Source organism: Dreissena polymorpha, chromosome 13 (assembly GCF_020536995.1).
Source record: "Dreissena polymorpha isolate Duluth1 chromosome 13, UMN_Dpol_1.0, whole genome shotgun sequence".
NCBI lineage: Eukaryota > Metazoa > Mollusca > Bivalvia > Myida > Dreissenidae > Dreissena > Dreissena polymorpha.
In genome coordinates, this window is record NC_068367.1 from 3,969,037 (window position 1) to 3,981,692 (window position 12,656).

The following is a 12,656-nucleotide window of genomic DNA, read 5'->3' on the forward strand; positions in this document are numbered from 1 at the left end:
TATAATTATATATAATTATATATAACTATATATAACTATATATTACTATATATAACTATATACAACTATAACTATATATATCTATAACTATAACTGTATATATATATATATATATATAACTCTACTTACCGTTATGCTTAGAAAGGTCTGCGCTTTAAGAAACTATAAAAATCCCGAATTCGATAATCGTGTCATTAAGCCCGGTTTTCTCACGACGCTCCTCATATATATATATATATATATATATATATATATATATATATATATATATATATATATATATATATATAACAAAGTCGCTTTTAGCCGTTTATATAAAATAAAACGCTTTTATTAAATTTGCCGTAGCAAAAGCGTTTTATTTTATATATATATATATATATATATATATATATATATACATATATGTTTTATCATATTTTATATTTTACCAAATTAAACTTAACAAGAGTAGTGTGATCCGGCTGTGTATTCGTTTTTTTATTGCATTTACAATGCTGTGAAAATAAATCTTAGCTGTTTTTGACACACAATGTATTGTCCTTGTAAACTTAATTTATATGTTAAAAAAAATAATTTGCTGCGCCCTTTGTATGTTTCATACAGATAACTTGAATACAAAACAAAGATGTATGCAAATATAATATTTCTGTTACGCACAATTGCTTTTGATAGCTTAAAACAGTAGATTGCATATTCTACTTTGTGCTGCTTAAAGCATGTTGTTTCAGTACACATTAATTATATTACTGATACACGTGCATAATTTTACAGCTCTAGTAACGTATAGAACACGGCTTTGTTACGATCAATCGATTGTGGAATACCGAAGTTACAGTGACAAGGATATTATTAAATTCCTGAACACTTTCTTAGACGATTTAAATATTCCATTTAAGAGCAAAAAAAATCAGTATTTTTATGCGCGTTACATCGCATGACATATTATATGTCAGCACAGAAGATCGTGCAACGATGTATTTATGGTGGCGATGTGCGCCCTTGCATATTGCTTTAATTCATTGTGATATAATAGCGTTACCATTTCATAGAGCGCATAATATTTGCTAGACAATTTGTTTGCTATAAACATTATTATACGTAATGCAACAGCTAATAAATAGCCTTAAGAATGTTTTCGTTATGCTTCTTTTTATTACGATACTTAGACTTAGCACCTGATATATAAACAAAACTTATCTTCTGCTGACACAACTGCAGTTAAAACTTTTTTTTAAATAGTTTCATTATTGAATTACATGTTACACATAAGCTATGATAGGGTAAGCGTTGAGCAGTGCAATGTGTTTGTTAAACAACAAGTTATCATACAATATTGATCACATTTATGTTTGTATTAAATTAAGTCCACACAAATGGCAAACACACATAGCTGTTTTAAGAGCAAAACCGGAGAAACGCAACATTAAAAATGTACGGCATCTTCATCCAAACGCTTTGAGCGAAAAAATGTAAACATGTCAGGGTCAATGTATTGTGTTGGTTCGTAGTAGAAGAATTGAAAATTGCCAAAACGATATAATGCTATAGCAACATTACGTAACAGGCGTGGCAAGATTACCCATGCATTCTATTTACCGTAACAATGAGTGCAAGCTTAAAGAAAACTGCTAATTGTCTCCATCTACTTAAAGCAATCGTACAATTCTTGAACTTGCTGTACAGTGATGAAAAAAATGAAATATGTTCTTTTTCGGTAAAAAAGATAGGCATAACATAGTACATATTGTACATTAACATTAAAATTCATGACCGCACTATATTTGTATTTAAAGACATTATAACATCATTTAATAATAAACGAAAGTAATTGTATTGTGAGTTATTCTACTTCACTTCCTAATTTTTTTTATTCGCGACATCAAACGGTTCAAGTAAAATACACGAATATCAAATGGTATTTAGTCTCTAAATGTTCGGACAGTATGGTGAGCGTATTTGTGGGTATCTACATTTTGGACCAATATTTGTTATCATTTCCAAGTATCAAAAGACCTTTTAAGCCACCAAGTCGGTGGCTTCAAAGAAATAATAACCGACACTATTTTATTTAAGCACATTCATTAGCTAGTTTTCATTTTACCTGTCCACAATGGAGTAATCCTTGTTTTTCATGGATAGGCAACGTTGCATCTACATTAGTTAACGGTCTGAATCGGAGGCCATTATATATTCTATTAAACATTTTTTGTAATAAGATTAATTGTTAAAACCATATATTTTTACGAAAACTAATTGTGTTTGTTTCATGTGCATGTTGCTAATTTAAAACTATGCCGTTGATTTTTGCCTTTGTAATGTTTTATATATTGCCACCTCCGCTGGATCCGTTCGAAACAGATAAAAAGTATGATAAACTATAATCAAATTATGAATACATTAATATGATGTAGTCAATGCATTTATACAGCACGTAATTGCTAGAAAAGTATTTACGGGCATGCGACTTTGTAATTATTAAAGACAGCTTTGCGTCGGGAAAAAGATCAAGAGTTCCAATGTTCTGCCTATGTTTTGTCCCAGTGTTCTGCCTATGTTTTCTCCCAGTGTTATGCCTGTGTTTTATGAAGTAAAATGAATCTCGTTCTCGGAAAAATGCGCCTAACGTGTTGTCCAAAATAAGCATGTGAATCAGAAGCAACACGTTCTTCCAAAACAAGATTATTTATAGACAATACTTCCATTTAAAGTGAAAATCAATGAAAACCAAAAGAGTCGTCTCGTAAAAGCCTGTGTGGACTGCATAAGTTAATCTTGAACGAGACTTTATGCACATTTAGTACGCCCAGTGTTGACAGAACGAGGCTTGCCAGTCAAGTATGCAAGTATATCATTGACGTTGTACGACCGTTAGATCTTAACTAAGACGGTTCATTACACGGTTTTGACTTACAATGGTTTGTGATGAAACAATTAACATCATCGCATACTCAATCACATGTATGATTTGAATTAATAAAACATTTTATATGTGTTTTCTTTTTTAAGAACGCCCATTAAGAATAGTTGGATACATACAATAACTAGTTGTTGTGTTTGTCATATTGATCAGATTTTAGGGTTTTATATAGTATAGATACTTATTTTTCGAGCAGTATCTGGAAATTGTGTCATCAAAAAAACAAGTATTTTACATTTGAACCAGACTTCGCGTAGTCAATGATATAAGCATTGGGAAAAGGAAAATGCATAATATCTTTTTAGGTTAAATTTAATATTCCCTTTCGATGTTATGATTAAATTAAGAAGAATGAGGAAAAAGCATCCTTACTGAAAATATATGTTGTTGTCAAATTTATAAGTCTTACATTGCCATGATTTGAGAGTAACGGAGATTATAAATGATTATAACGTGAGTACAATAACAATCAAACAACAATTATCCAATTTAATTTATTTGAAATTATTAGAATAATATGGTCACGCTAAGTTATACTCAATACTTTTTAGCTTTCCGGAGTTATCGAAGGGAATACGATCCAAACAAGCAACATCAACAGCCTTATAGAAAATTAATACTGGAGAAGACGTACTTAGAAAATCTATTTTAAATTTAATTCCTCAGAGAGTATTATATGAAAGTCAAGGTTCATAGTGGGTGGATCTAAATTAAGGTTAAACCCGAAATAGTATTACAGCAACATGCAAGCTTTCTCATTTTGCAATATATGCTACTTGTAAACGATTGTTTTTTTGTGCTTTGCTTTCTTACCATATATCCATATAGAAACATGCATATGTGTATTGTACAGTTTTGGTATTTTGTATTTCATTACTGGTATACTTCCATCAGGATATAAAACAAATGTTCAATTGGATTATATAAAAGATTATTGTAATATGATATTTGTTGGTAGCAAATGTATTTATTTGTACTTATTTGAATCATTTGCTGTTAAACTTTCCAAATGAAATAGCTTGTATTAACGCTCAAAAATCAATAAACATAACAAAAGTGTCTGTGCGTGTTGGATAAATGAAAAATGAATCGTAAAAACATAATTGAAATGTGTTCGATTTGATCCACTTAATTTAATGCGAACTACATTAATGTTGGTACTTGGCATTGATTTGTATAATCACATCTTAATAAACTGATATCTTAAAGAAGGAATGCTTAAATTCATGGACGATTATGAAAATATCAACCACGTGCACCAGATGTTGTTTTTTCTTTATTCAAGTGTTTTAACGCTCAGTTGCCGAATTGTCTCGACAACTTTCGATTAAGCGGGTTTCCGTTCTGAGGTATACCATAATATACTTGGTTAAAACGTTTCAATTAACCATAATGATTAATGTTATAAACCATGACTACACGATGATTGTTTAACCTCTGTGTGCACACATAATACATTTAAGAAAAAGACAACTAAGTTAGAAGCCAATGACATCCATGTATATTTTACTAAAATATAAAAACACAATTCACTTTATTTTGCACATGACAAGAAAAGAAATTTAAATAAAAGTTATACGTTTTTGTTGTATAATGAACTGCAATTACATGACCTTCATGTTCAAACGCAATTCTATAAAATGTTTTGTTAGCAGGGCAAAAGTTTGAGAAAACTTAGCTAAAATTATATTGAACATACACTTTCTGAGAGACGTGTTTTGGCATTTGTATTTTATTTGTGTAAAGATCGCTGGTATAAAACAGCGCTTGGAAGCAAACGTTGGAAAGGCAATTACGGACCAAGGTCAAAACTTTCCCCAGAGAAGCGAACCGAAGGCTTATAGAAAGTCGGTAATTTCAATGCCCGCAACATATCATTTGAACTTTATTTGAAGCATATTTCTCTGGCTGGTACGTAAACTGTACGACAGCATTGACTTCACGAATGTGACCTTTCGCAAACATGCTAAATAGAATCCTATTCGTCCTATTCAATTAATAAATCAGGATAAATACGATCTATTTTTAAAGAGTAAATCAATAAACAACCCGCGCAAGATATTCGCCTGTCTGCAGAAGATTTGCTGTTACTTTCCGACCTCAGAGCCATGTCCACTAGACCTAATATAGCCATCATCATTATGTGATGATGAGTGAAAATGGATATTTACTGTCCAGTGTTAGAAACCGAAAAGTATTAATGAAGGTTCCTGTTGTATAACGACTAAATGTCTATTCAATAACTCAATTTTTAAGAGGACAATTGAGTTTTGCTGTATACCTTAGCAAATCATTGGCACTTTAATATTGAAGTGGATTGGCTATAAAACACTTTATATATATCACGTAATCTGCAAAGAACTTAAGAGAAGTGCAAAAACAAAATCTGAAGCTTTGAAAAAACAAACTGTACCCCATTCTCATTAAAAAGCTTGCAGCGAATATAGTTTGAACGTTACGAGATCAATTCATCTCAATGCACGACGCGGCTCAGAAGATACTACATATATATTGGTGAGTTGTAGGTTAAAACTTTCTAATGCTGATTATACGTACGTCATCGTTTTAAACTCGTGAATGTTCCGATTGTTCAATATTCACCGTTCTCAGGCTTTGACCCCGGTGAAAAGTACGTTTTTGTGTTAACTGGTGGGTTGTCTGTACTGCATTATATGGTAAATGAGTGTAATAATTTGTGTATCATAATTACAATGTGTCCATGTTTTCAAAACGATCCGTAGAAAGTAACATTCATCTATGTGTTGAAACTAGATACAAATGCGCTTTGCATGTTACAACCAATTCATGTTTGAATTAGATCGAACGTATATAAAATGCTCGTACGACTCGGAGTGTACCTTAAAACTTATACAGCTGACTGTAAAAACAAGAATAAGTTACGTTATAATAGCCACATATTCACCATCGAAAACCAGTCGTATTATTATAATTAGCATTAACATCATCATTTTTTGATTATGTTAAAATATTAGTTATTTTATATACAAAAATTGATATTACATATACTCATACATTACTTATCACCTAAAGAAAAAACCGTCTTTCCTGAATTTAAATGTAACAAAGAACGCACATTAACACTTTTCATTGTAAATGGTTGATTAGAACCAGACTATAATAAAAGTCCCTGATATTCTATGAAAACTGTCTATCACAAGTTAAACATGTCAACCATTTCGAGCATGTCTTTTGAATTGATGATTATTAAAACGAGCTAAGAAACTCAAAAGCCACAGCGTATATCAATCACGTGGATTCCGAAAGTAATCACGTGCGTTTCGGTGCTCACGATCTTTTGATTGGTCTCTAAAGTCACTGTGTCATAAATCAGTGTTACATAACATGTTAAATCCATTTTATCTGAAAATATGTCAGTGTATTATTTTATAAATAAAAAACGAATGTTTACATACAAATGTGTTGATGTTTGTATCGAAAAAAACAACTGTTGATACGAACTTAACATTAAGGATCAGAAGCAAGAGAAACGGTTCATAATATTGTTTTAAACTCGCCGAAACAAAAATGCAACTGTGTTGGTAACATGGCTACAAAATCATACTTTCCATGGCCATAGTGTCTTTTAAACAAATACAACGTATACATGACAGCCACAGAGTCCGTCGAAAGCCCATGTTTAGGTATTTTTATAAAAGGACAAAATATTCTTTGTTTGATCTCAGGTAGCCGAAGACCTATGGAGAATTGCACGTGTATGTCTTTGCAATACAAGATTCTGTGCCCATATATTTTGAAACTCAATCCCGTAAATGTGCATGTAAATTACTCTTAGAATAATACTTCAAGCGTTGCCTAACACAGCTGTTTAGAGATTAAATCAGATTGATGTCGTTTTATTAAAGATGAAGAATTGCAAATTTATTATTACAGCAACATACATATAATAATTCAAACATCGTACGAATCCTTGTTGTATGGTAAAGAGGGTGATTTTCTTACCCACCGTCTCACTACTATTGTTAGTCATAATACAGCCTGAAATTATATTCATGCGCTACCCGGGCATTAATATTGCCTGTCTAGCTTCGGTAAGCTGGTCGATTGGTTTCTAGCCCAGACGCATTATGTATTCTTAGTGATTGTTTGCTTTGTGTCTATACAAAAACAAACAAAACCATCTTTAACCTTTTACCTTGCTTTATTCGAATGAGCTTTCATATAAACTGTCTTATATTCGATGTTAAGGAACATCAACAAAAGCTAAAAGATAAAATTGGCCACTAATTTTCGTTTGCCGTACACAATTATACGGAACATTACCGAGTGTTAAAAACTCATCCCGAGTTTTGTTGGACTTAATTTAAAAAGATAGCCCGCTTAAATCGCAACCATCGCTCATCGCATATTTCCAGTTAAAGCCAGTTGCCAATTGTGGCACCGCTCTAAACTCTATAATATAATACTATACCATGATATGCGTATAGCAATACCCAGAACAGTTCACCATTATATTGTACCGTACTATGTACCGAAATGCAAACAATTAAAACTGCGCTTGAACTGCACTTCAATTCAATGCATTGTAAAGCCTTGCGTTGTTCTGTAGTGCACTGTTCACTATGTTGGACTTCACTGCAGCGACGGCATTTGTTTCTTGGATTAATTTAATGTTAAACTAATTCCATATGGAGGCGAGATCAACACGGCCATACACATTATACGATTTAATTGCCCGCGGAGTATCAGACTATACATGTTAAATGGTGTTCTTAAAGGCGACAAAAATACATAAAATTTACAATTTGATAGTGTGTACAAGGCCTTGTTTAATTAAACAATCGCAAAGATAAGTTCTTGTTTCTACAATATATTAGATTCAACCACACTAACAATGGATTTGTGGTATTGTTATATTTTCGTCCATTTATTGAATATACAAAATGGAGGTAGCAATTAAGCTATTCTCTCCTCTTTTCGTTAATGCATCACTCCTTTATTAACTGCCCCGCTCTTTTGTTAATTTCACTCCTCTTTTATTAGTTTTACATTCCTCTTGTTTTCGTTTCCTCGACTACGTACGTTGTTCCAACAACAAAGCTAACTCGACCCCACGGGTTGCTAAGTCGTTCCCTCGAGTAAGTTTATCGTGGGAACGAGATAAAAAAAAGAGAAGCGAAATTAAAAAATACAAGATTGAATGTCACCTTTATGCCATCTTTAAATGCAAACTTACATTAGCTTAGAATATCAAACTGCATATTCTACTTTTTTGTTAATACTCATAAATTATATAATGGTGACAATACACAATTTAACGTCTTTAGTAACATGATCAAAACGGCATCTTTAAGATCCATCAAAATTTGAAATACCGACTTGACAGTTTTAAGGATATTATTGCTTTCCTGTAACATTTCAAGTACGAATTTATATTCAATTTGATAGCGGTAATAATCAGATATTAAATGTGCGTGCCTATGCATGACTTATGGAACCAAACCAAACATAATCATGGAACGATGTATTTATGAAATCAATGCGCATGCTTTCATATTTCTGTATTGAAAAAAAATACGAGATTAAGCACAAAAAGCTGGAATAGCGCATAAGCTTTGCTGTGCAAATGGCATATTATAAATATTATAGTAAATGATAATTTACTAAACAAAAGGCGAAGGTCCAACACATTTTTTCTTTTTCATCCATGCTGGTCGTAGGTTCTTTTTAAAACTTCTTAATTGAAACGTATAAATATATCATGAAGGAATACACTTGTTGAACTTGTTTTAAACTAAGGATTTTATTAGGTACGAAGCCTGGTAAACTCGAATGTCAATGATTAGTAAAGCGAATTAGCATGGTTTCTGTACTCGCTTACTTTTCTTTCGTTATTAAAATAACGAAGGGCTAATGTGACTGACGTTAAAGATTTCAAGCCTTGGATATGCGTTCTAACAAGTATTTCGTCTGCTCTCATCATTTAGTGAACCGCTGCTCATATGCGTTATGAAACACCGCGTGCTTTTTTCGGCATAGCTGTTTAACGTCACTTTTGACCTTACCTGACCTTTGTAAGTGTCCAATAAAATTCAAATAAAATTTCCCGCGGCTAGACACGAATGAAAACACTTCATTTACTCCATTGGCTGATTTGAGCATACCACCATAACACGTGTTCAGTATGTCAACTCTAGAAAACATGTCATCATTATGGGAGCACTTGACAAATGTTATAAGTATGTGAATTCTAGAAGTTGTGTCAACATAATGTTAAATCTAAAAGACATGTTAACTCTGGAATGCATACCATTATTACATGAACTCTGAAAAACGTATGAGTATGAGTATGCGAAATTTGGCAGGCATGTTTTCAGCATTTATACTCTTCAAGGCTTATTATCAGAATTTATTACTTATATGTCCGTATGCATCCGAGCTGTAATTCAGAAAGGTATCCGTATCAGTATAAAATTAAGAAAGAAGGGTACATCAATACTGGAATTCAGAAAGAAGTTTCAATCCGAATGGTGTCTCAAACAGGCGTGTGAAGCAGTACACCTGTGACATTTCTCGGTGGCATTTTCCTGTGTTTTTGTACTCGGGAAGTTGTGATTGTATTATATGCTTTTTTATTGTATATAGTACATAATAGGTTAAAGAAAATTTGATTTAAGTTAAAAACTCGCGTGTTGCACGTAGTTTCTTCATAACGATTTAATTATGTAACTTGAAAATAGCACTATATAGAAAATTGATTAATCACGCATGAATAAAACTCTTTGACAATATGATAATCAGCGTCCCAGTCAGAGACCATATTTTAATTAAGATTTGACTGTCAGTGACTCGTGTTAACGACCAGATATTTATATCTTTAAACACTGGAATATAAAATAAAATTGATACACATATCTGACACACCAAGCGTTCATTCTTGCAATTAAAGTAAGCTTCATTTTTCGTATACATCGCAACGTGACATAGAAACACTGTAATCTGAATTAAAATGGACTATTAATAACCCTTGTGATAGTACACAATTAGTTAATATTAACATATTTAATGGTTCATAAATATTTAACATAATTTATACAATTTGAAAGACATCAAAATCGCTCATAGATAAATATACAACTACTAGAAACAAAGCAACATATTTGAAAATAAACTTTGACACAGCAACAACATTAAGTAAGAGTATTAAAGGGATCTTTTCACGCTTTGGTAAATTGACAAAATTGAAAAAAGTTGTTTCAGATTCGCACATTTTCGTTTTAGTTATGATATTTGTGAGGAAACAGTAATACTGAACATTTACCATGGTCTAATATAGCCATTATATGCATCTTTTGACGATTTTAAAACCTAAAAATTATAAAGCGTTGCAACGCGAAACGATTGAATAATTTGGAGAGTTCTGTTTTTGTCGTTAAATTTTGTGAAACTACGAAGATTGCTTATATAAGGTATAAAATACGCCATGCATGTGTACTCGGCGGAATAGCTCAGTAGGCTAAAGCGTTTTTACTTCAGGACTCTGGCAGGACTCCAGGGGTCACTGGTTCGAAACCTGCTCCGGGCACTGTTCTTTTCCTATTTTTAATTTTATTCTTGATTTTTTACTGGAGCTTTTACGATCCAATGTTTACATTTATCAATATAAAGCATTTAATGAATAAGTTAAAAAATGCCAAAATCTGTGAAAAGGCCCCTTTAAATACAAGTGCGACATTAGTGACATAATGATACAGTATAGATCTAATTCAGAAACTATGCAACGAATGAAAAAAAGGAGAATGGATGAATGTGTCATGGAACAGCATTTAAAATGCAAAAAAGATGTTTCCCAAACATCCCCCCCCCCAATTCGCACAAGCCAAATCGTCAACATGTGCACTTATAAACAGTAAAACTGTATGGTCATGTGACCTTGGACTTGAGCTCTAAATCAACAATCGGTACGGGCCTTCATTCCCCTAAAGACTAACAACCATGCGTATAAAGGACCTTAGAATACATAATTTTGTTTTACTGTAACAATCACTTTTGATTTTTAATTCTTACTGATGAACCTCTAAATCAATACGGTTTATCATTTTCTCGGTTTCATTTCCGTAATGAGCACACACATGTGGATGACAGTATTTAACATACTTCTCTGGAATTCTCGAGAAAAATGACGTGAGTTTATTTCTTACAAGGTCCCTAACAATTGATCCTCCACATCTTGACTCTAGTTGATGAGCATATTATGTTTCTCTGTGTCACCCGCATTGCTAATTGGATGTCAAATAGTTTAATAGACCTCTTTAAGATACGAATGTAATGTTCCAATTTCCCATGACCTTTTACTTTGAACTGCACACCTCAACATAAATACACTTCTACCTTTTCAAGATTTTAATCGTACTCCCGGAGCTTTTTTTAGATATCATGCAGGGACGTAACATCTATACGGGCAGACCAATATTCCGACGCGGAGTCAGAGATGCAAAACAAAAAAAGGGGACTTACACATAAAATAATTAATTATAAAAAAATGACAGAAAATATGCTAATGTAACAAAAACCGTGTAATTATTTACTCGAATAAAATTGATTTTTTACAGGTTTTTACATTGTTGGTATAGGATCATTTAATGCCTCATTTTTTTCACGGAAACATGTAAACTCAATAACTCCTTCATAATAACAATAATATAGTTTAAAAAAGAAATAACTCCTATTGTCCTTTGGATGAAAATGCCATAGCCGTAAATACTCGCCCATGCGGACTGTTATAAGTAGAATTGTGTTTTATACTTAATTTAAGTGAGTCTCACGCTGTTACCAAATTAACCAAAAACGAAAAATGCACCTACATTCAAAATTATTCCATCGTTTCGCGTTATAACGCTTCACAAATTTGTCAATTTCAAATGATCATTTTGGATACACGGTTCTGAGTGTTCATTATGACTATACGCCACTGTTGCTATGAGAGTTTGATACGTATCTAAACGTCAGATGCACGTCAATTGTCGTTACATTAAATGTTTGCAATATTAACCAATTCATGCCTAGCGTCTAGAAAAAAAGCCTTGGCAAACAGCGTAGAAAAGATGAGACGCCGCATGATGCGGCGTCTTATCAGGGTCTGCGCTGTTTGCTTACAGGAATTTTTGTAAGAAATATTCTCAATATAGAAATAAATATACTAGACATCCCTAATTTTGGAAATAAATTGATCCAATTTAAAAGGATAGGAGAGTCCACAAGGCATAAATGGGTTAAATTCAATAAAACAGTTTGCAGTAAATTGTATTACACTGTGTAAGGGTGTCTTGCAAATAAATTAAAAATGACCAGGAGTATTATTTCAATCGCATTCTTTCACTGATTCATACAAAAGACCGGAATGTTATTTTTCGGTGTTTATAAAAAAGAGATGAACAATAGCCACAAATTCCTTAACGAACGCGGTCATTTGAACGTGGATCAATAATAAATAAAAAAAATACCGACAATATTAAAGGGGCCCTTTTCTCGTTTTGGCAAATTTACAAAATAAAAAAAAAGGTTTCAGATTTGCAAATTTTCGTTGTAGTTATGATATTTGTGAGGAAACAGTAATGCTGGACATTTACCATGCTCTAAAATATCAATTATATGTATGCACCTTTTGACGATTTAAAAACCCGAAAATTATAAAGCGTTGCAACGCGAAACTATTGAATAATTTGGAGAATTCTGTTGTTGTCGTTTCATTTTGTGA